Source organism: Schistocerca cancellata, chromosome 4, assembly GCF_023864275.1.
Source record: "Schistocerca cancellata isolate TAMUIC-IGC-003103 chromosome 4, iqSchCanc2.1, whole genome shotgun sequence".
In the NCBI taxonomy this organism is placed as follows: domain Eukaryota; kingdom Metazoa; phylum Arthropoda; class Insecta; order Orthoptera; family Acrididae; genus Schistocerca; species Schistocerca cancellata.
Genome location: NC_064629.1, coordinates 461,901,225 through 461,924,232, shown reverse-complemented (window position 1 = coordinate 461,924,232; position 23,008 = coordinate 461,901,225). Strand labels below are relative to the sequence as shown.

Here is a 23,008-nt window from a genome sequence, read left to right as displayed (position 1 = left end):
AGCAACATTTTGTGATCAACACAATTAAATGCCTTAGTTAAATCAAAAAATATGACAAACGCTCGAAACCTTTTGTTTAACCCACCCAGTATCTCACAGAGAAAACAGAATATAACATTTTCAGTTGATAAACGACTTCTAAAGCGGAACTGTACGTTTGATAGCAAATCATGTGATAGCAAATAATCAATTATCCTTACATACACAGCCTTTTCAATAACTTTTGCAAACACTGATGGCATAGAAATAGGTCTAAAATGATCTACATTATCCCTTTCTCCCTTTTTATAAAGCGGCTTTACTAGTGAGTACTTTAATCGCTCAGGAAACTGACCATTCCTAAGGGAAAAATTACAAATATGGCTAAAGACAGAGCTAACATGTGCAGCACAGTACTTTAATATTCTGCTAGACACTCCATCATAACCATGAGAATCCTTAGTCTTCAGTGATTTAATTATTGACTCAGTCTCCCTCTTGTCTGTATCACAGAGGAGTATTTCAAACATCAATCTTGGAAAGGCATTTGCTAAGAAAGTTATACGATTCCCTGTAGAAACTAAATTTTTATTAATTCACCAACAAAGCTCAGGAAATGATTGTTAAGTACTGAACATATATCTGATTTATCAGTAACAGAAGTATTTTTACTGCAAACTGATTTGATTTCGTCCATCTTGTGCTGCTGACCATACACTTCCTTCACAACTGGCCATATGGTTTTAATTTTATCTTATGAATTAGCTATTCTATTTGCATATCACATACTCTTTGCCTTCCTAATAACATTTTTAAGCACCATACAATACTGTTTGTAATGGGCTACTGTAGCTTGATTGTGACTACCTCTAGCATTTTGATATAATTCCTGCATTGTTCTACAAGATATCCTTATCCCACTAGTCAGCCACCTGGTCTGCCTGTTACTGCTAGTACCCTGTTTAGAACGTTCTAATGGAAAGCAACTCTCAAAGAGCATGAGAAATGAGTTAAGGAAAGCATTGTATTTACAATCTCTGTTATCGGCACTATAAATACCCTGCCACTTTTGTTCCTTGACAGGGTTTAAAAAACTCTCTATTGCTGTTGTATTAACTTTCCTAAATAGTTTGTAATTAATGTGACATTTGTTTGAGTACAAAAGCCTTTTAGTGTTCAACTTTGTGCATCATGGTCTGAAAAGCCACTCACGCTTTTACTAACAGAATGCCCATCTAGTTATGAGAAATGAATAAAAATATTGTCTATGGCTGTCCTACTGTTCCCCTACACCCTAGTTGGAAAAAACACAGTCTGAATCAGTTCATATGAATTTTGGAAGTCTACCAACATCCTTTTTCTTGCACCATCGTATACAAAACTAACATTTAAGTCACCACATAAAGCTAGTTTCTGGCTCAAATGGCTCTGAGCACTATGGGACTTAACATTGGAGGTCATCAGTCTCCTAGAACTTAGAAGTACTTAAACCTATCTAACCTAAGGACATTACACACATCCATGCTCAAGGCAGGATTCGAACCTGTAACCGTAACGGTCACGCGGTTCCAGACTGAAGCGCCTAGAACCGCTCGGCCACACTGGCCGGCAGCTAGTTTCTGGTACTTCCTACAAAGTGAATCCAGAGCCCTCTCTAGCTTAAGCAGAAATGCTCTGAAGTCGGAGTTAGAGGACCTATAAACAACAATTAGAAGTTTAGTTTCACTAAATTCATCTGCCCCTGCACAACATTCGAATATGTGTTCAGTGCAGTGTCGTGATACGTCTATGGACTCAAATGGAATACTGTTTTTTACGTACGTAGCCACTCCTCCAGCCCGCAAGGAACTCCTTGAAAAACAACCAGCTAAATTGTATCCTGGTATAGGAAGCCTCTGAATTGTTAAATTATTTAAGTTGTGCTCTGATATACCAATAATTTCAGAGCCAACATCTATAAGCAGTTCACTAACTTTATCTCTAATACCTCTTACAATTTGATGAAATATGCTAATTCCTTCTCTACTTGGAAACATTACATCCTCGGAAGGTAAACCCTTAGTTAGAGATACTTGCTTTAAGCAGGTATACCTATCAGCTGACTTCAATCTAAAAAAGGTGCAGCTCTAACACCAACTACTACAGGAATTTTTCCATGAGTGATCCCACCACCACCACCACCCACTACCCCCCTGCGGGTTCGGGGGTTAGAATAGGCCCGCGGTATTCCTGCCTGTCGTAAGAGGCGACTAAAAGGAGTCTCACATGTTTTGGCCTTATGTGATGGTCCCCTCTCGGGTTTGACCTCCATCTTTCTAAATTATTCCGAAGAGCGAGCCAATTGGGGAAGGGCGCCTTACATGGTGCACTGTATCCGTCGTGCAATTAGACCTTTAGCCGTCTTTCTCGTCGTTGCAATGGTGTCCCGCTCGTTTTCGATCTCTTGGGCGATTACCACACTGCACTCTGCAGTGTTTCTTTTAACTGCGACGACGACCTTGGCCATTTTTGCACCTAAGATCCAGCACGGTAGCCAGTCCGTTGTGGTGGGGCCGCCATGTACCCTCTTGGTTGTAGCCCCCTGACAACACAGGGATCGCTCTACTGATGCCTGCGCCGTTAACTCCCCACGTATGCCAAGGAGTAGATGCCTATCCTCCTGGGGTATCAGGACTCCCGGCAACGGCCATCCTGCCAGGTGGCCTTTGCTGTGGCTGGGTGGCGCCCGTGGGGAGGGCCCTTGGTCGGAGTAGGTGGCATCAGGGCGGATGACCCGCAATGAAGCGTGGTACATCATCTCTCGCTGGCGGCCAGCCGCCAGCAGTCTCTAAGCGTTCTCGGGCTCAATTTAATGCTCAGAAGTACGATCCGAAAACGTTCCCCTCCCTGGCCACGCCGTGGGAAGAGCGTAAGTCCCAGGATGGAGGTAACAGTTATTCGCCCCGATTCTTAGTTTGCACGAGAGCTGATGGGGAGTCTTTTCTCTCCACAAAGCCTCAGTTCTTCGTCGAGCATTTAGAGGACAAGTTTGGGGAGGTGGAGGGCTTGTCTAAAATGCGCTCTGGCTCAGTACTGATACAAACGGCATCCTCCGCCCAGTCACGAAGGTTACTTGCTTGTGACAAGTTGGGGGATGTTAACGTTACTATTACTCCACATAAGAGTTTAAATATGGTCCAGGGTGTTATTTTCCATAGGGACCTCCTTTTGCAGTCTGATGACGAGCTGCGCGCCAACTTAGAACGTAGAGGTGTTCATTTCGTCCGGCGCGTTCATCGGGGTCCGAGGGACAATCAGGTTGCTACCGGTGCCTTCATCTTGGCCTTCGAGGGTGATACGTTACCGGAAAAGGTCAAGGTGATGGTCTACCGATGTGACGTCAAGCCCTATATCCCTCCCCCGATGCGGTGCTTCAAGTGCTGGAAGTTCGGCCATATGTCTTCCCGCTGCACTTCCAGCCTCACATGTCGAGATTGCGGACGCCCATCTCATCCCGATACTCCATGTGCCCCGCCTCCCATCTGCGTCAACTGCGGGGAGCACCATTCACCTTGCTCGCCAGACTGCAGAATATTCCAGAAAGAGCGCAAAATCATGGAATATAAGACCCTGGACCGACTGACTTATACTGAGGCCAAACGGAAATACGACCGATTACATCCTGTGCGAATGACAACTTCCTACGCCGCTGCTACAACACCTGTGCTAGCCCCATCAGTTTCACGCCTTCCGGCCGGATCGACGAGTGGTACAACTCCTCCTGCCCCCTTGCCAGTGGGGGGCTCTACCCACCGGGTTGCTCCTGTGCCACCTACCTCAGGAGCAACACCATCCCCCCCATCGGGGACGTCGGTCCCCGCTTCTAAGCCGGAGAAGTGTCCAACTTCTTCGGCTTCTCACGCTCGCAAGGGGTCCCTTGGGTCCCTCCCTTCCCAGGTTTCCACCGGCGGGAAGGCTGACGATCGACAGTGGCGTAAGTGCCCACAGTCTGCAGGTCGAAGGGCTTCCCGATCCTCCTCAGTCCCGGAGACTGAATCGGTGAAGCCCTCCCAGCCAGTTAAACCCAAGGAGCAGCGTGAGAAATCAAAGAAGAGCAGCTCTAAGCCCAAGGAACGCGCGGTGGTAGCCACCCCATCGCAACCTTCTAGCTCTGCGTCTGGGGACGAGGTGGAGATTCTGGCGTCCGCTGAGGACCTCGATCTCGCCGGTCCCTCAGACGCCGTGAATAGCAATAGCACTAGCACGGGTGCTCAATCGGAGGCAGCAGGTGACCCAGCGGCGTAATCTGCCGTCCCAGTCCCGGCACGCCTTTCTCAGTCATGGACAAAACCATCCTCCAGTGGAACTGCAGCGGTTTCTTCCACCATCTAGCTGAGCTCCGCCAACTTATCAGCCTTCACCCTTTCCTCTGCATTGCTCTGCAGGAAACTTGGTTTCCAGCAATGCGCACCCCCGCCCTCCGTGGCTATCGGGGTTATTATAAGAATCGAGCAGCTTATGAAAGGGTGTCTGGTGGCGTCTGCATCTATGTCCTTAACTCTCTTCACAGCGAGTCTATCCCTCTACAAACAGCTTTAGAGGCTGTCGCTGTTAGGGTGTGGACGCCGCAGGCTATTACCGTCTGCAGTCTTTACCTTCCACCGGAGGGTGATGTCGCACAGCATGTCCTGGCTGCGCTGATAGCCCAATTGCCGCCACCTTTCTTATTACTGGGCGACTTTAACGCCCATAACCCTCTGTGGGGTGGGTCAGTGGCAACAGGTCGAGGCGCCACCGTTGAGCATTTATTGTCGCAGCTCGATCTCTCGATTTTGAATGATGGTGCCTCCACACACTTCAGTGTGGCGCATGGCACCTACTCCGCCATTGACCTTTCAATCTGTAGCCCTAGCCTCTTACCATCTGTCCACTGGAGTGTGCATGACGACCTGTGTGGTAGTGACCACTTTCCGATTTTTCTGTCGCTACCACAGCGTCACTCTTCTGGGCGCCCTAGCCGATGGGCTATGAATAAGGCTGACTGGGACTTGTTCTCCTCCACTGCCGCTATTGAGCCTCTCTCAACTGATGCCATTGATGCGGTGGTTACATCGGTCACCGCCGGCATCGTCACTGCCGCAGAGTCTGCCATTCCCCGTTCTTCTGGGTCCCCTCGGCGGAGGGCTGTGCCTTGGTGGTCGCCTGAGATCGCTGAAGCGATTAAAGATCGCCGGCGGGCGCTCCAGCGTCACAAGCGACATCCCTCCATGGACCACCTTATTGCCTTCAAACGGCTGCGTGCGCGGGCTCGCCTCCTTATCCGCCAAGGCAAGAAGGAGTGCTGGGAGCGGTATGTGTCCACCATTGGCCTCCATGTCACTCCATCGCAGGTCTGGGCCAAGATTCGACGGGTCTTCGGCTATCGGACCCCTGCCAGCGTCCCTGCGCTCTCACTGCATGGAGCAGTTTGTACTGACTCCGACGTCATTGCAAACCGCTTAGCAGAGCATTTTGCTATGAGTTCCGCTTCTGCGAATTACCCCCAGGCCTTCCGCTCCATTAAAGAGCGGATGGAACGTCGGAGCCTTTCTTTTCGCACCAACGCTTCTGAACCCTACAACGCTCCATTCAGTGAGTGGGAATTTCAGAGTGCCCTTGCCGCTTGCCCTGATACCGCTCCCGGGCCAGATCGCATCCACTGTCAGATGCTGAAACACCTTTCAGTGGACTGCAAGCGACGCCTCCTCGACCTTTACAACCGTCTCTGGGTCGAGGGTGAGTTTCCGTCGCAATGGCGGGAAAGTATTGTCATCCCCATTTTGAAACCTGGAAAGAACCCTCTGGAGGTGGACAGCTACCGTCCCATTAGTCTCACCAACGTTCTTTGCAAGTTGCTTGAACGGATGGTGAGCCGGCGCTTAAATTGGGTGCTGGAGTCTCGGGGCCTTCTGGCTCCGTCTCAGGGTGGGTTCCGTAAAGGCCGCTCCGCCACCGACAATCTGGTGAGCCTTGAGTCGGCCATCCGTACAGCCTTTGCCCGCCGGCAGCACCTGGTCGCTGTCTTTTTCGACATGCGGAAGGCGTACGATACGACATGGCGTCATCACATCCTTTCTACGCTTCATGGATGGGGTCTTCGGGGCCCTCTGCCGATCTTTATCAGAAATTTTCTGTCGTATCGTACCTTCCGCGTGCAAGTCGCGGCCTCGTATAGTTCCTCCCTCGTCCAGGAGAACGGGGTACCCCAGGGCTCTGTCCTCAGTGTCTGCCTGTTTTTAATTGCAATAAACGGTCTCGCTGCGGCAGTGGGAAATTCTGTCTCCGCTTCCCTGTATGCTGACGACTTCTGTCTTTACTATAGTTCTATTAGCATTGCAGCAGCTGAACGTCAGCTACAGGGCGCAATCCGCAAGGCGCAGTCTTGGGCTGTAGCGCGTGGTTTTCAGTTTTCGGCAGCCAAGACCCGCGTTATGCATTTCTGCCGGCGCCGAACGGTCCATCCTGAGCCGCGGCTTTATCTTGCCGACGAACTTCTAGCTGTGGTGGAGACCCACAGGTTTTTGGGTGTCCTTTTTGATGCCCGGTTGACTTGGCTGCCTCATATCCGGCAGCTTAAACAAGCGTGTTGGCGGCATCTCAACGCCCTGCGTTGTTTGAGCCACACCCGCTGGGGCGCCGACCGATCTACCCTGTTGCGGCTCTACCAGGCGTTAATCCAGTCTCGCCTGGATTATGGGTGCCTAGCTTATGGCTCAGCATCCTCATCTGCGTTGCGGGTGCTGGACCCAATTCTCCACAGCGGGATACGCCTTGCCACTGGTGCTTTCCGCACCAGCCCTGTGGACAGCGTCCTAGTGGAGGCAGGTGTACCTCCACTGCGGTTCCGACGCCGACGTTTGCTGGCCGCTTATGCTGCCCATGTTTTTAGCTTGCCCGGGCATCCAAATTATCGTGTCCTGTTCCCGCAGTCAGTCGTCCATCTGCCAGACCGTCGGCCCCGGTCGGGTTGTCCGATCGCCGTACGCATCAAGGAGCTTCTCTGCGGGCTTGGGTTTTTCCCAGTTCCACCTCCTTTCCGGGCGCCTCTGCGTACACCCCCGTGGTGTGTTCCTCGCCCTTGCCTTCGGCTCGACTTGGCACAGGGCTCGAAGGACTCGGTCCCTCCAGAGGCCTTCCGCCGCCGCTTTTATTCCATCCTGGCCACGTATCAGGGCTCTGGAATTGTTTACACTGACGGTTCGATGGTTGCTGGTCGTGTCGGGTATGCGCTAACTCTAGGGGACCATTCTGAACAACGGTCCTTGGCGGCTGGCTGCAGCGTTTACACTGCTGAGCTAGTCGCCATCTTTCGTGCCCTAGAGTATATCCGCTCCTGCTCAGGTGAGTCCTTCGTTATCTGTAGCGATTCCCTGAGCGGTTTACGAGCTCTCGACCAGTGTTTTCCTCGTTCTCGTCTGGTGATGGCTATCCATGAGTCCCTGCATACTCTTGCGCGTTGCGGCCGCTCTGTGGTCTTTGTGTGGACCCCCGGTCATGTCGGTATCCCGGGCAATGAACATGTTGACCGCCTGGCGAAAGAGGCCACGAGTAAACAGTCTCTGGACGTTGGCCTCCCAGAGACTGATTTGCGGGCAGTCCTCCGCCGAAACGTTTTTGCGCTTTGGGACGCTGAATGGCGCAATCGGATCATGCCCAATAAACTCCGTGCCATCAAGGAGACGACGACTGTGTGGCGGTCATCCCTGCGAGCCAACCGCAGGGACTCTGTCGTCCTTTGTCGGCTCCGCATTGGCCACTCCCACCTGACACACAGTTATTTACTGCGCCGGGAGGACCCTCCCGTATGTCGCTGCGGGGCGGATTTGACAGTGGCCCACATTTTGTTGGCCTGCCCCCTTTTAGCTGTGGTCAGGCAGACATTTGCGCTGCCTGATACGCTCCCTGCCCTCTTATGTGATGACCCTGGTATGGCTGCCTTAGTTTTACGTTTTATTAGGGCAGGGAGTTTTTATTCTTTCATCTGAGTGTTTGTTGTGTTCTTTTGTGTTGATTCTGGCCATTGGCCTACGATTTTACGCTGAGTTTTTAATGTGTTCTCGGTGGTTGGCTTTTCCTTTTTATCTCTATGGTCGGCCAACCACTGTCACACTCTGTGTGATTTTAATTTGTTTCGTCTGATCTCTGTAGGAGTATTTCTTGTCCTGTGTCGTCTGACGTCTTTCCTGTTGTTCATTTTTTATTCTCTTTGGGTGGTTTTACGTTTTTTGGAAAAAGGGACCGATGACCGTCGCAGTCTGGTCCCTTTCATCCCCCCAAACCAACCAACCAACCACCACCCACTACACTGTCACCTATAAGCTTAGCCAGCCTCCCCTTCCCATACCTATTAAGGTGCAGGCCATGCCTAGTGGAACCCGATGTACTGATAGACCAGCCGGTCGCTGTGGCCGAGCAGTTCTAAGCGCTTCAGTCCCCAACCGCTCTGCTGCTACGGACGCAGGTTCGAATCCTGCCTTGGGCAGGGATGTGTGTAATGTCCTTAGGTTGGTTAGGTTTAAGGAGTTCTAAGTCTAGGGAACTGGTGACCTCAGATGTTAAGTCCCATAGTGCTTAGAGCCATTTGAACAATTTGAACTGATAGACCCAACTGGCACCACTGAGATGTGGCCCATGCCCTCTGCCATCAGCGCCCTCTCCAGTCCCATATTAACGCGCCTAACAGCCGCAATAAGGTGAGGCCGATCATGACGCTGAAACAGTTGCACGAAATGCACATTAGTGCCACCAGTTTGCGTAGCTATCTTTACCAGGTCACCACCTACATCATATTCCCCTTCACACATAGTGTATGATTCATTAGTGGCTGTAATCATTAAAGGACTTCTCCATAGGATCCAATGCAGGTATGTGGTTGAATGGAAAAACTTGATTCCAAATCCCAGACAGCACTTCTAGCGGATAGCGTAACACTAGAGATCTGAAAAGCCTTTGTACATTTCTTACGACCTCAATCAGCACACCATCTACTGTTTGTGATCCTTCTCAATCAATTTTCATCTATAACCAAGTGGATACATCGCAAAATTTCTGACATGGTATTGAGACAGAATGCATTACAAATACTGGAGAAATATCTAGCAGCAGAATGATGGAGTTGAAAATACTGGTTTCGTATGACGTTCCTTAGCCGAATCACTTTCTAAATTCGGTAATTTTACTGCGAGGTTGCACCGTCGGCGACATGTAACCGCACTGTTGGTCTGATAATATTCACTTCGGCGATCACCATCTATATTCAGTGTCTCGGTATTTGTCTGGAAAAATCACTTCATTTGGTGGTAATGCCATACCCTGATTTATAAAGCCGGTATAGCTTTTAACATGGATACTTATCTGCACCTGTAGAACCAAGACCGCTTGTGACAGTAACATACAGTAGTTGTTGCGATCGTGTTTTTTTAACATCTGACGGTTTGTAAGATGATTACTCCTCTCTTTCCACGGTACAGTGGTACTACTCGCAGGAAAAACTTATGAGAGATGTCCACCCATCGCAGATTTTCAGTCAATTTTACTTCGTATCGCCGGCAATCAATTATTGGCGAAGTATTATACTTAGTAGTAGGGTGTGTGTAATAGGTTCGCCTTGAGCATCAGGCTTATAAGGTGGGTGTGTGTGTGTGTGTGTGTGTGTGTGTGTGTGTGTGTGTGTGTGTATGTGTGTGTGTGTTCCGACATGTGCAAAGGAAATGACTGTGTCCAGTCGTAAGGAAGATATAGATTTGAAGTAGAATACTGTGATAGCAAAGGGAAAAGTATGTCAAGTCACAAGAATTGTATAGATATTTCTATTTCCAGGGCCACAGCCGTCAGCAGGGCGTATTTCTGATACTTCACTCATTGTCGAATGTCGTCCAATTGAGACCGCAATCGTAATATTTAATTGTAAGTACAGTGATAAAATATGTATGTGGCCGCTTTCCTAGGACGATCCTGCCTGGGGGATGCGTGGAAAGATTGGTTCACGTTTCCCACTAACGTCAGGAGCCGTCCGAATGGAAAGGCCTGCTGGGATGCAGAAATGTAGCTGACTCAACCTTGTCGTCCTCTAGACGGTCGAGTATCGAGCTAATACTTTGTATGTGTTGGACAGCTTTCGTGATCGCATGGAAATTTGAGAAGATTCAATATAGACGCATGTTTGTGCTAGACCATGATTCCGTCACTTGTAAATTGCCCGGTTGACTGATTCTGTTCTGCACATTTCGAGCCTTCATTTAGTTGAGAGAACATCGATTGTGCTGTATGCATCTAGCAGGTGAAAGACGGGCGGAAGACACTATTGCTGGTTCTTTAGACATGAGAAACACCTTAGTTGACTTTGTAAATTATAGGGATGATTTGGAATCTGTTACAACACCGACATCGGTATTCGCGAGTGGGAATATCAGCTTCCGATATATATATATATATATATATATATATATATATATATTTTTTTTTTTTTTTGAGTTGTCACGTAAAGGTCTTCATAGACGGGATAAGTTACTAGTTACTCAATGGTTTACAGCACGCTCCACCTCGCTAAAGTTTCGGGTTTCTAGAGAAATAATTTCCAGTTTATATCTTCGGACTTACGTTGTGTGAGCGATCGGTAGCATACTGCTATGTGCTTGATGTCGAGAAGTATCGCGTAAATGGTATAATATTTTGGCAAACCATGTGAAAATACATGTGTTTTTGTTCTGGAAGTCCCGGGTTAAATTCCAGATGGGAGTGGCCTTCTCCTCCTTCCAATCCCTTTACAAGGGCCTCACGTTCGCCAACGTGCTATCGAATTGAGTAGCGGCCATGATGATCGACTCTGTGGCACTAAACTTTCTTCGTTAGCAGTTGCTCTTAAAGTAATTAAATGGATTTTTTTCACTAGTAACAAGAGCCTTATTATACTTCACATTACAGCCATCATCATAACATCTGAGAAGAGATACAGCTTGGCTGTTAGGACTTTCATCTGAAAAACAGACGAACTTGTTTTCATTGGTTACTAAGTAATAAAGCCCAATGGTGACCCTTTTATTTATTAGTAAATTTGTTTGTATTATATTTCAGAATTACCAGTTGCAACAAAGCCACAATTAATTGGCCCTTTGGCAAATTGTGAGGCCCTGTGCGTGGGTAATGGAGGTGCTCAGCCAAACTGGAGCAGGTACTGAAAAGAAATGCTTACTACCCCCAACTGGAGGACTACTAGCAACCTCAAACTTGGCCACTCTGTGCCAGGTTTCTTTGTAAGTATCCTCTGGACGGCATAGGAGGATGAGGAAGTTGAATACGTATCTCGGCAGCAGATGTTGCAGGTCAACCAAGGTCAACAGAGGAACGGCAGCTACGTTGGAGGTACAATAATATTACACAGAGAACAGTGGCAAAGCATTTAATAACAGTAATTAAGCGCCATGAACAATTAAACTTTTGGTATGGAAAGAATATTTTTTGTGAGTGGAGTAGTCAGCGAACTAGAGACCTTTGTTTTGTTTTCTGCTTTCAAAAGTGATATGGTGAACCCCATCACACACTTATTAATTAGAGCAAAGGTTTTCGAAACGTGGAATTATTTTATTCTTTCGTTCTTCCTTTCTTTAGGTGTAATAAGCATGCAGTTGATGTCCATGTTCCCTATGTTCCATGTTTAATTTAGAGTAAAAGTGAAATATGTAGGAAGAGTTACATTAGACAGTTTATTTCGTTCTCTAGGATGAGTTTAAATTGAATGCTATGCTGTGGACGAGAATGAGTGGGGGACCTATAGAGGACTATACTGTATTTCTTTTAAGTAGTCACCGCAGAGAGTCAATAGGGTTAGTTACTCAGAGATATCAGAAAGTCAACTGCTGGATGCAGACATGAGGTTTAGGTCAATCAATATTAATACTATAAACATTTTCTACAGGTAACTGTTAACAGCATCGACATATTTGTTAGAATGCATGATGAACACAATGCTGTCTTGTAAGTAAATTTATTCATGACTGATGTCAGTCATAAGACAGTTTTCACTGTGCTGTACACATAAAACGAAATAAATAAAAAAAAAACAGTGAACTTCGAAATCGAAATACAGTTTACATAGGAAATCGTAATCTAATAATTTAAATACTTCCGAAAAATATCTTTTACAAAAGCAACATCACATGACACATAAGCACACTGTAGGCAACATCTCAGATGCGATGGAATTATTGTACGAAGTTTATAAAAATATTAATACAAATTTCTTAGAAGAGATTCAAATTTTTGCGAACTTGATTTCACACCCAGACAGAGTTCTTAATGAACAGACTGACTTAAAACACAAAAGTTACTTGCGTAACTTTACACATGTATCCAGAATTATATTAGTGACCTGAAAAAGTGTGGCTACAGCCTAAAATAAAAATATTTCAGCTCCCACTTTTTAAAGCCTTCGATTACGATTAGATTTCAAAATTCACTATTCTCTGTTGGTTTCGTTTTTTATGTGTACAGCATTGTGACAGTGGTCTTACGGCTGAAATCGATCGTGAACCAAGACGCATAGCGTTCGTTACGCATTTCAACAGAAATAATGATAGTGATGACCTCACTCTGGCTGTTTCGAATCGTTTATACGCTTTTCTTCTGGTACTGCACGAATTAAGCAAGTCGCTGGAGGAGATACATAAGGAATTCGCTCAATCTATAGCGTTTCTCATAATGCTAGAACGTGTGATAAGAATCTGGCACAAGTTCTTTAGGCCACAAATAAGAGACTTGATGCGTTTATGGAAGAAAGCATGCATAAATGCGCGAGAGATGTGCACACAGACTACAAAAGTACAGGGCCAACTTGATGAGCAGATGTTACAATAGGAAGCCCGAACAGAGAGAGCTGTTCAGATCTAAATCCAGATGGAAGCACAAGTTAATGAGATGATGGGTAAGGTAGACCATTTGGTCGATGAGAGGATCACCGTCAGCACCTTGTCGTTAGAGGGGCAGGTGACGGACATCGTAGATAAAGTGAAAGTATTGGGGTCGCGAAGTTGTACAAACTCATATGACCAAGGGAATGAATATGCAAGTCGATGAAGGCAAGTAGGGAATGAGGTGAGTGTGAATCTAACGGAAGAAGAAGGAGGCAGTGAGAGATTGCTGTCAGTCTGAGCGCCTCATCCTTTCTGACCCACAGAGAAAGTGTACACCGTCACCTTTGCTAAACATTTCACGCATATAAAGCCTAAAAACTGGAACGAGAAAAGGAAAATAAGTTACACGATCATATGATGGCAAGATGGAGCTTTGGCTTTGGGGATGAGAGTGATAGAGTTTGATCGAAGTTCAAAGATTTTGAAACGAAATTCCAGAACATATTCTAGTCAAACTCCACACCTCTTATTGCGAGCTAGTAAACAGATTGTAATAACACTTATAAAGTTTATTTTTGTGCAAACATACACTTTTTAAATGGAACAATGCCTGTTAACATTAACAAACTGACAGTAGGATAAATTACAATGTCAGTTGTGTTTGTTGCAGGATTTTAGTGCTAGTCGTTTACGAGATATCGTATTTTGAAAAGTTCCCAGGCCGATACTTTTACAATACCTATGGTAGGAAACACTAACGAACAACACCAGTGTGTACTTTAGTTATGTGACCAGTTAAGAGACAGTTGATCACCACAGTTCGTGTTCAAAATGACCACCGCCAGCAGTAATACACGCTTCCAGTTCGGTATGGAACGACTGCAGCACACGTGCTAGCACTTAAGCGGAGAAATCCGAGTTGGCTGCAATAATACGTCGTTACATATCATCGGGTGTAGTTGGTATGTCCTTGTAGACTGCGTCTTCCAGTTTGCCCCACAGAACAAAGACTAAATGAGTCGGGGAACGGGCTGGTCAAGATACAGGTTCCCTTGCGTCCAGTCCAATGACTTGGAAACACTTCGCGAAGATATACTATAGTACTTCGAGCAGAATGGGCTCGACAGCCATCATATTGGTACCACAGATTCCTGCTAGTCTGCAGTAGAACGTCTTTATCGTCCGTGGAAGGTGTTCCGTTAGGGGGCTGCGATACTTGTACACGTTCAGTGTTCCGTCTATGAAACACAGGTCTATGAGTTGATGGTTCACTATCCCACATCAACTTCTACACACCCCGGACGCTGACGTTCCACCAGACGAAGACAAAAGGGATTGTCAACAAACCAATAGTGCACGTTTCAGCGATTTACCTGGCCATAATTGGTAAATGTGGCTTCATCACTGAACAAGGTGCATGACACATCTGGAGTATCCCGTCTTAATGCCCATGTACAGAGTTAACACGATTCTCACAATTGTTTCCTTGCAGCTCTTGATGGAATGAGATGTGATATCGATCATACACGCAGTGTCGGCATGACATCAACCCTTAAAACATACATCTCTGCATCACTCACGGATTTGAATAGTTTATAAAATGCGGGGTGGTTCATACCCGATCCTTCGGATAGAACAGTTGCAGAGCACAAACGATTTACTGCATGCAACGCTACACACGCCTCGGATTGTGCTGACAGGCAGTAAGGTATACAACCAGTGCGACGGATAATAAGTCATACATTCAAGGAGCTCAAGAGGAGACTATGATCACAATCCCCAAGATAATATGGAAAATGCCTCACGTCAGTGTATCAGACAAGGAGCGTTTGAAGCTTTTAAAAGTTCTGAATTCCAGTACATATCTGTCACTAACATTTCGCTCGTGGGAGGTTTTCGAGTACCCAGTGCTACCGACTGCAAGCAGAGAACAAGGGTTATTATAATCTCTTTGCATCTAGAGATGCCTACATTCATCATACTTGCATTGCAAAGTAACGTAAGAGGGAATATAGCAAATGATTCCACCGTATTAGACAACTGCAAGTTAACTAATGCCAGAGTCTACCTGAATTCAGAAATCTACCCAGATGCCAGTTTACACCTGCAGTGGGATGAAAATGTATACAGTCTAGCATATGGCATGTATGCAAGGTTTCGCACTTCTTACTCTGAAAGTGCTGTAAAAGGAGGAGGAGGGTGTCTACTCATTCCACGGAAATTCAAGGATCTATCACCAGTCATTGTAATAGACTGCTCGAAACACAAGAAGATAATTAAGCCTCGACGTATAGACGTACGAATTGAATTTGAATCTTCGACAAATTTCCCGGAACTCACTGCCGCTTATGCTCTAGTTCTACATGACCGAGCTGTATAAATGAACAGTTGCTGGACCAAACCTAGCGCATTTCATAATGTCATCTCAGGGAGTAAAAATCATTGCAGACGCTCAGGCTCTCTATGATGATGAGCGTGGACAGTTCATATTTAAAGATGTTGCCTTTGTAGCGCACACAGAAGATGCCGGAATAATAGAGACATTCTCAGCAAACATAGCATCACCAAGGTCTTTTAAGGATGTGAAGTGCGCTAAAACACGAAGGAGTGCAAACTGGTTAACACATTTCTACCATGAAATTTACTGGTATGATCCTGGCATATCCTATAAAGATATGGTGACGTCTCTTCGATTATTCGACCACACGGATATCATCATCTATGTCAGGAGGAAGGAAAAGATCTCATGGATGCATCGAATCTTCAAGTTTGCTGCTATTTAAGACTAGGAATTCTACGGGTCTCCTACTCTCCATCGGCTCAGGAAGAAGATGCTGTGTGGAAATAATGTTGCTGTGTCTACTTATGGAAATGTAAAATTGCTTTTAATTTGGATGAGAAGTAAATGAATTTTTGCATTCGAAACTCTGTGTTCTTTTTTTCAAACCTGTTGCCGCTTTGACAGTGTACTGTTTTACCCAGATACTATGACAGTGGTTTTCTTCAAGCAAAGGAGGTGTAATTTATGTAATATGTTTGCTATGTTTGCTATATGTCTTTGGAAGTGGATGCGGTCACGTGCCTCCTACTCCCATTACCAAATTTGTGCTGTACGATAGGCGTAATTCCATGCAACCATTTACACATTTTGTTACCTTCCACCTTAAACGTCACCTCCTTAATAGCACTCATCTTCAGAAAAGCTAATGTCATTTGTGATCTGCACAGCTTTTATATATATATATATATATATATATATATATATATATATATATATATATATATATATACACTCCTGGAAATGGAAATAAGAACACCGTGAATTCATTGTCCCAGGAAGGGGAAACTTTATTGACACATTCCTGGGGTCAGATACATCACATGATCACACTGACAGAACCACAGGCACATAGACACAGGCAACAGAGCATGCACAATGTCGGCACTAGTACAGTGTATATCCACCTTTCGCAGCAATGCAGGCTGCTATTCTCCCATGGAGACGATCGTAGAGATGCTGGATGTAGTCCTGTGGAACGGCTTGCCATGCCATTTACACCTGGCGCCTCAGTTGGACCAGCGTTCGTGCTGGACGTGCAGACCGCGTGAGACGACGCTTCATCCAGTCCCAAACATGCTCAATGGGGGACAGATCCGGAGATCTTGCTGGCCAGGGTAGTTGACTTACACCTTCTAGAGCACGTTGGGTGGCACGGGATACATGCGGACGTGCATTGTCCTGTTGGAACAGCAAGTTCCCTTGCCGGTCTAGGAATGGTAGAACGATGGGTTCGATGACGGTTTGGATGTACCGTGCACTATTCAGTGTCCCCTCGACGATCACCAGTGGTGTACGGCCAGTGTAGAAGATCGCTCCCCACACCATGATGCCGGGTGTGGGCCCTGTGTGCCTCGGTCGTATGCAGTCCTGATTGTGGCGCTCACCTGCACGGTGCGAAACACGCATACGACCATCATTGGCACCAAGGCAGAAGCGACTCTCATCGCTGAAGACGACACGTCTCCGTTCGTCCCTCCATTCACGCCTGTCGCGACACCACTGGAGGCGGGCTGCACGATGTTGGGGCATGAGCGGAAGACTGCCTAACGGTGTGCGGGACCGTAGCCCAGCTTCATGGAGACGGTTGCGAATGGTCCTCGCCGATACCCCAGGAGCAACAGTGTCCCTAATTTGCTGGGAAGTGGCGGTACGGTCCCCTACGGCACTGCGTAGGATCCTACGGTCTTGGCGTGCATCCGTGCGTCGCTGCGGTCCGGTCCCAGGTTGACGGGCACGTGCACCTTCCGCCGACCACTGGCGACAACATCGATGTACTGTGGAGACCTCACGCCCCACGTGTTGAGCAATTCGGCGGTACGTCCACCCGGCCTCCCGCATGCCCACTATACGCCCTCGCTCAAAGTCCGTCAACTGCACATACGGTTCACGTCCACGTTGTCGCGGCATGCTACCAGTGTTAAAGACTGCGATGGAGCTCCGTATGCCACGGCAAACTGGCTGACACTGACGGCGGTGGTGCATAAATGCTGCGCAGCTAGCGCCATTCGACGGCCAACACCGCGGTTCCTGGTGTGTCCGCTGTGCCGTGCGTGTGATCATTGCTTGTACAGCCCTCTCGCAGTGTCCGGAGCAAGTATGGTGGGTCTGACACACCGGTGTCAATGTGTTCTTTTTCCATTTCCAGGAGTATATATATATATATATATATATATATATACAGGGTGTTTCAAAAAGATACGGCCAAACTTGCAGGAAACATTCCTCACACACAAATAAAGAAAAGATGTTATGTGGACATGTGTCCGGAAACGGTTAATTTCCATGTTAGAGCTCATTTTAGTTTCATTCCAAAGTGATGAAATTGTAAATTTTCACAATCAACATGTGTGGGCTGACGAGAATCCGCACGCAATTGTGCAATCACCTCATCAACACAGATTTTCTGTGAACGTTTGGGCAGGCATTGTTGGTGATGTCTTGATTGGGTCCCATGTTCTTCCGCCTACGCCCAATGGAGTACGTTATCATGATTTCATACGGGATGCTCTACCTGTGCTGCTAGAACATGTGCCATTACAAGTACGACACAACATGTGGTTCATGTACGATGGAGCTCCTGCACATTTCAGTCGAAGTGTTCGTACGCTTCTCAACAACAGATTCGGTGACCGATGGATTGGTAGAGGCGGACCAATTCCATGGCCTCCACGCTCTCCTGACCTCAACCCTCTTGACTTTCATTTATGAGGGCATTTGAAAGCTCTTGTCTACGCAATCCCGGTATCAAATGTAGAGACTCTTCGTGCTCGTATTGTGGACGGCTGTGATACAATACGCCATTCTCCAGGGCTGCATCAGCGCATCAGGGATTCCATGCGACGGAGGGTGGATGGATGTATCCTCGCTAACGGAGGACATTTTGAACATTTCCTGTAACAAAGCGTTTGAAGTCACGCTGGTACGTTCTGTCGCTGTGTGTTTCCATTCCACGATTAATGTGATTTGAAGAGAAGTAATAAAATGAGCTCTAACATGGAAAGTAGGAGTTTCCGGACACATGTACACATAACATATTTTCTGTCTTTGTGTGTAATGAATGTTTCCTGAAAGTTTGGCAGTACCTTTTTGTAACACCCTATATATATAATGCAATAGGGGATAGAATTTTTGTAAATAACAACGACAAAGGCGCATGGTAACGAATGTTTTCGTTTTTCCAATCAGGAGATTTACAGGCTTCAACAGAAAGTCAAGTCGAGTGTATATTTTACTATTTTTTTCCAATAGCAGTGGAATTTTTTATAATTCTACACTAAAAACTGATGCAGAGGTACTTTCTTTACTACATCTAAATTCCACAGTCCCAGCAGCATACCTTTTACAACTATTCCGATGGACTGTGTACACTTAGAATCTAATTTTAACAGACCCAATAGCAAAGTTTTTTACAATTATAATAATTTTGATGCTCTGTGAGCTATATATATATATATATATATATATATATATATATATACTGAAAAACTTTTAATTACAAGACAAACAAGGTGTGTAGATATATACGAGTATTTACAGGCAGCAAATATGTTAAATATGAAAAAAAATAAGTATACAAATATTTTTATTTATTTATTTTCTTTTATTCACTCGTCAAGCTCCGTAGGACCAAATTGAGGAGCGAATCTCCAAGGTAATGGAACATATCAGTACATGAAATTACAACATAAAACTAATAACAGATAAAAATAAAATGTTTATGAACCCGAAAAATGTATATAAATAAGTTTAAGTAGATGCAATCAACATTACAAGAAGAATCAGCTTAATTTTTTAAGGAACTCCTCGGCAGAATAGAAGGTGTGACGCATGAGGAAACTCTTCAATTTCGATTTGAAAGCACGTGGATTACTGCTAAGATTTTTGAATTCGAGTGGTAGCTCAAAAATGGCTCCAAGCACTATGGGACTTAACATCTGAGGTCATCAGTCCCATAAATTTAGAACTACTTAAACCTAACTAACCTAAGGACATCACACACATCAATGCCCGAGGCAGGATTCGAACCTGCGACCGTAGCAGCAGCAGCAGCCGGCCGAGTGGTAGCGTATTGAAAATGGATGCAGCAGTATACTGCACACCATTCTGCACAAGAGTTAAGGAAGTCCGATCCAAATGCAGGTTTGATTACTGTCGAGTATTAACTGAGTGAAAGCTGTTCTTGGGAATAAGCTAATATTGTTAGCAAGAAATGCCATTAAGGAATATATATATTGAGAGGCCAATGTCAAAATACACAGACTAGTGAACAGGGGTTGACAAGAGGTTTGTGAACTTACACCTCTTATTGTCCGAACCACCCGTTTCTGAGCCAAAAATATCCTTTTAGAATGGAATGAGTTCCCCCGAAATATAATACCATACGACATAAGTGAATGAAAAGAAGCAAAGTAGACTAATTTTGGTGTCGAGCGATCACTCACTTCAGATACCTTTCAAATAGTAAAAATGACAGCATTAGTTCTTTGAGTAAGATATTGTACGTGGGCTTTCCATGACGGTTTACTATCTATCTCAACACCTAGAATTTTGAACTATTCCGTTTAACTTACGATATGCCCGTTCTTTGAAATGAAACCGTCAGGTTTTGTTGAATTGTGTGTCAGAAACTGTAAAAACTGAGTCTTACTATGATTTAGCGTTAGTTTACTTTCTACAAGCAATGAACTTAGGTCATGAACTGCACTATTCGAAACCTAGCCAATGTTGCACACAACATCCTTTACTACCAAGCTAATGTCATCAGCAAACAGAAATATTTTAGAGTTACTCGTAATACTAGAACGCGTATCATTTATATAAATAAGGAACAGGAGTGGCCCCAACACTGATCCCCGAGGCACCCCCCTCCCCCCCCCCCCCCCAAAATGGTTCAAATGGCTCTGAGCACTATGGGACTTAACTTCTAAGGTCATCAGTCCCCTCGAACTTAGAACTACTTAAACCTAACTAACCTAAGGACATCACACACATCCATGCCCGAGGCAGGATTCAAACCTGCGACCGTAGCGGTCGTGCGGTTCCAGACTGTAGCGCCTAGAATCGCTCGGCCATCCCGGCCGCCCCCCCCCCCCCCTCCACCCTCAGTTGACTGTACCCCACTCAGACCCCACATCACAGTCATTCTCAACATCGTGGATAATTACCTTTTGCTGTCTGTGCTTAAGTAAGAGGTGAACCAATTGTGAGCTACTCCCAGTATTCCACAATGGTCCAACTTCTGGAGCTATATTTTGTGATCAACACAATCAAATGCCTTAGTTAAATCAAAAACATGCCCAGTATCACAAAGAAAAATGAGAATATAGCATTTTCAGTTGTTAAATGACTTCTAAAGCGGAACTGTACATTCGATAGCAAATCGTGTGATATATGATCAATTATCCTTACATACACAGCCTTTTCAATAACTTTAGCAAACACTAATGGCATAGAAATAGTTCTAAATTTGTCTATAGCATCCCTTTCTTCCTTTTTATAAAGCGGCTTTACTAGTGAGTACTTTAATTGTTTAGGAAACTGACCATTCCTGAAGGAAAAATTACAAATATGGTTAAATACAGAGCTAACATGTGCAGCACAGTACTTTAATATTCTGCTAGGCACTCCATCATAACCATGAGTGTCCTTAGTCTTCAGTGATTTAATTATTGACTCAATCTCCTCCTTGTATGTTTCACAGAGGAGTATTTCAGACATCAACCTCAGAAATAAATACTGTACATAAGGGGGTTGTCCAGAAAGTAAGTTCCGATCGGTCGCGAAATGGAAACCACTGGGAAAATTCGGTAAAGCTTTGCACAGATGTGTTGGGCAGTGTCTCTAGTACTCCCGCCTATCGAGTCGCGTCGCTCTTTTCAGTTTTGAGTGAACAGTGAGCACGTAAAGATGCTTAGGGAATAACGTCTCCCTCCAAGTATGAGGGCCTGGTTAGAGATTTCGCCTGTGTCATGCAGCCCACATAACTGTCGAGCAGTTCCTTCTTCATGCCAATTCTCGGGCGCACACTGCAGGGGCAATGAAGACGCTCCTGCAGGGTTTCTGATGAGAAGTGTTTGATCCCACATTATAAAGTCCGTAATTGGCTCCCCCTGAGTCTCATCTCTGATCACAAGAATCGCTGGCTATGAAGACAAAATTTTTCCGCAGACAACGAGCTGCAGACCAGTGCAGATAACTGGCCGAAAGCACAGGCGGCTGCTTTCTATGACGAGGATATTGGAAAGTTGATACAACCCTACGACAAAACTCGAAGTTGGAGCGGCGACAATGTAGCGAAGTAGGTGGAAGGTGTACCCAGCTGTTGCAAATAAAACGTTTCTGGTTTTCACTGTGGTTTCCATTTCGTGACAGACCGGAACCTGATTTCCGGAGACCCCTCGTATATCTGATTTATCAGTAACAGAAATAGTTTTACTACGAACTGACTTTATATCGTCGACCTTGTGCTGCTGACCAGACACGTCCTTTATAACTGTCCATATGGTTTTAATTTTATCCTGTGAATTAGCTATTCCATTTGCATACCAAATATTCTTTGCCTTCCTAATAACATTATTAAGCACCTTACAATACAGTTTGTAATGGGCTACTGTAGCTTGACTGTGACTACTTCTAACTTTTTGATATAATTCCCACTTTGTTCTGCACGATACCCTTATCCCACTCGTCAGCCACCTGGGCTACCTACTTCTGCTAGTACCCCGTTTAGAACGCTCTAATGGAAAGCAACTCTCAAAGAGCATTATATTTATCATCTATGTTATTGGCACTATAAACATCCTGCCACTCTTGTTCCTTGACAAGGTTTAAAAAAACTCTCTATTGCTGTTGGATTAACTTTCCTACATAGTTTGTAATTATATGTGACATTTGTTTGACTACAAAAGCCTTTTAGTGTTAAAATTTGTGCATCATGGTCTTAAAGGCCATTCACCCTTTTACTAACAGAATGCCCATCTAGTAATGAAGAATGAATAAAAATATTGTCTATGGCTCTGCTACTGTTCCCTTGCACACTGGTTGGATAAAACACAGTCTGCATCAGGTCATATGAATTTAGGAGATCTACCAACATCCTTTTTCTAGCACATCATACACAAAATTTATATTGAAGTCAACTCATATAACTAATTTCTGGTGCTTCCTACAAAGAGAATCAATAACCCTCTGTAGCTTGATCAGAAATGCTCTGAAGTTGGAGTTAGGGGACCTAGAAAAAACCAAAATTTTAGAAATATCTGTTCAGTGCAGTGCCATGATACATCTATGGACTCAAATGGAATATTGTTTTTTACGTACATAGCCACTCCCCCACCCCACAAGGAACTCCTTGAAAAACAGCCAGCTAATCTGTATTCTGGTAAAGGAAGCCTCTGAATTGTCAAATTATTTAAGTGGTGATCTGACATACCAATAATTTCAGTGTCAACATCTGTAAGCAGTTCACTAACTTTATCTCTAATACCTCTTATATTTTGATGAAATATGCTAATTCCTTCTCTACTTGGAAACATGACGTCCTCTGAAGGTGATCCCTTAGTTAGAGACACTTCCTTTATGTAGGTATACCTATCAGCTGACT

General features: G+C 45.3%; 1 pseudogene; it reads left to right on the top strand.

The window, feature by feature from the left end:
* Window positions 1–11,139: 11,139 nt before the first annotated feature.
* LOC126184260 (uncharacterized) overlaps window positions 11,140–23,008 on the top strand; it is a 43,669-nt pseudogene continuing 31,800 nt past the window's right edge.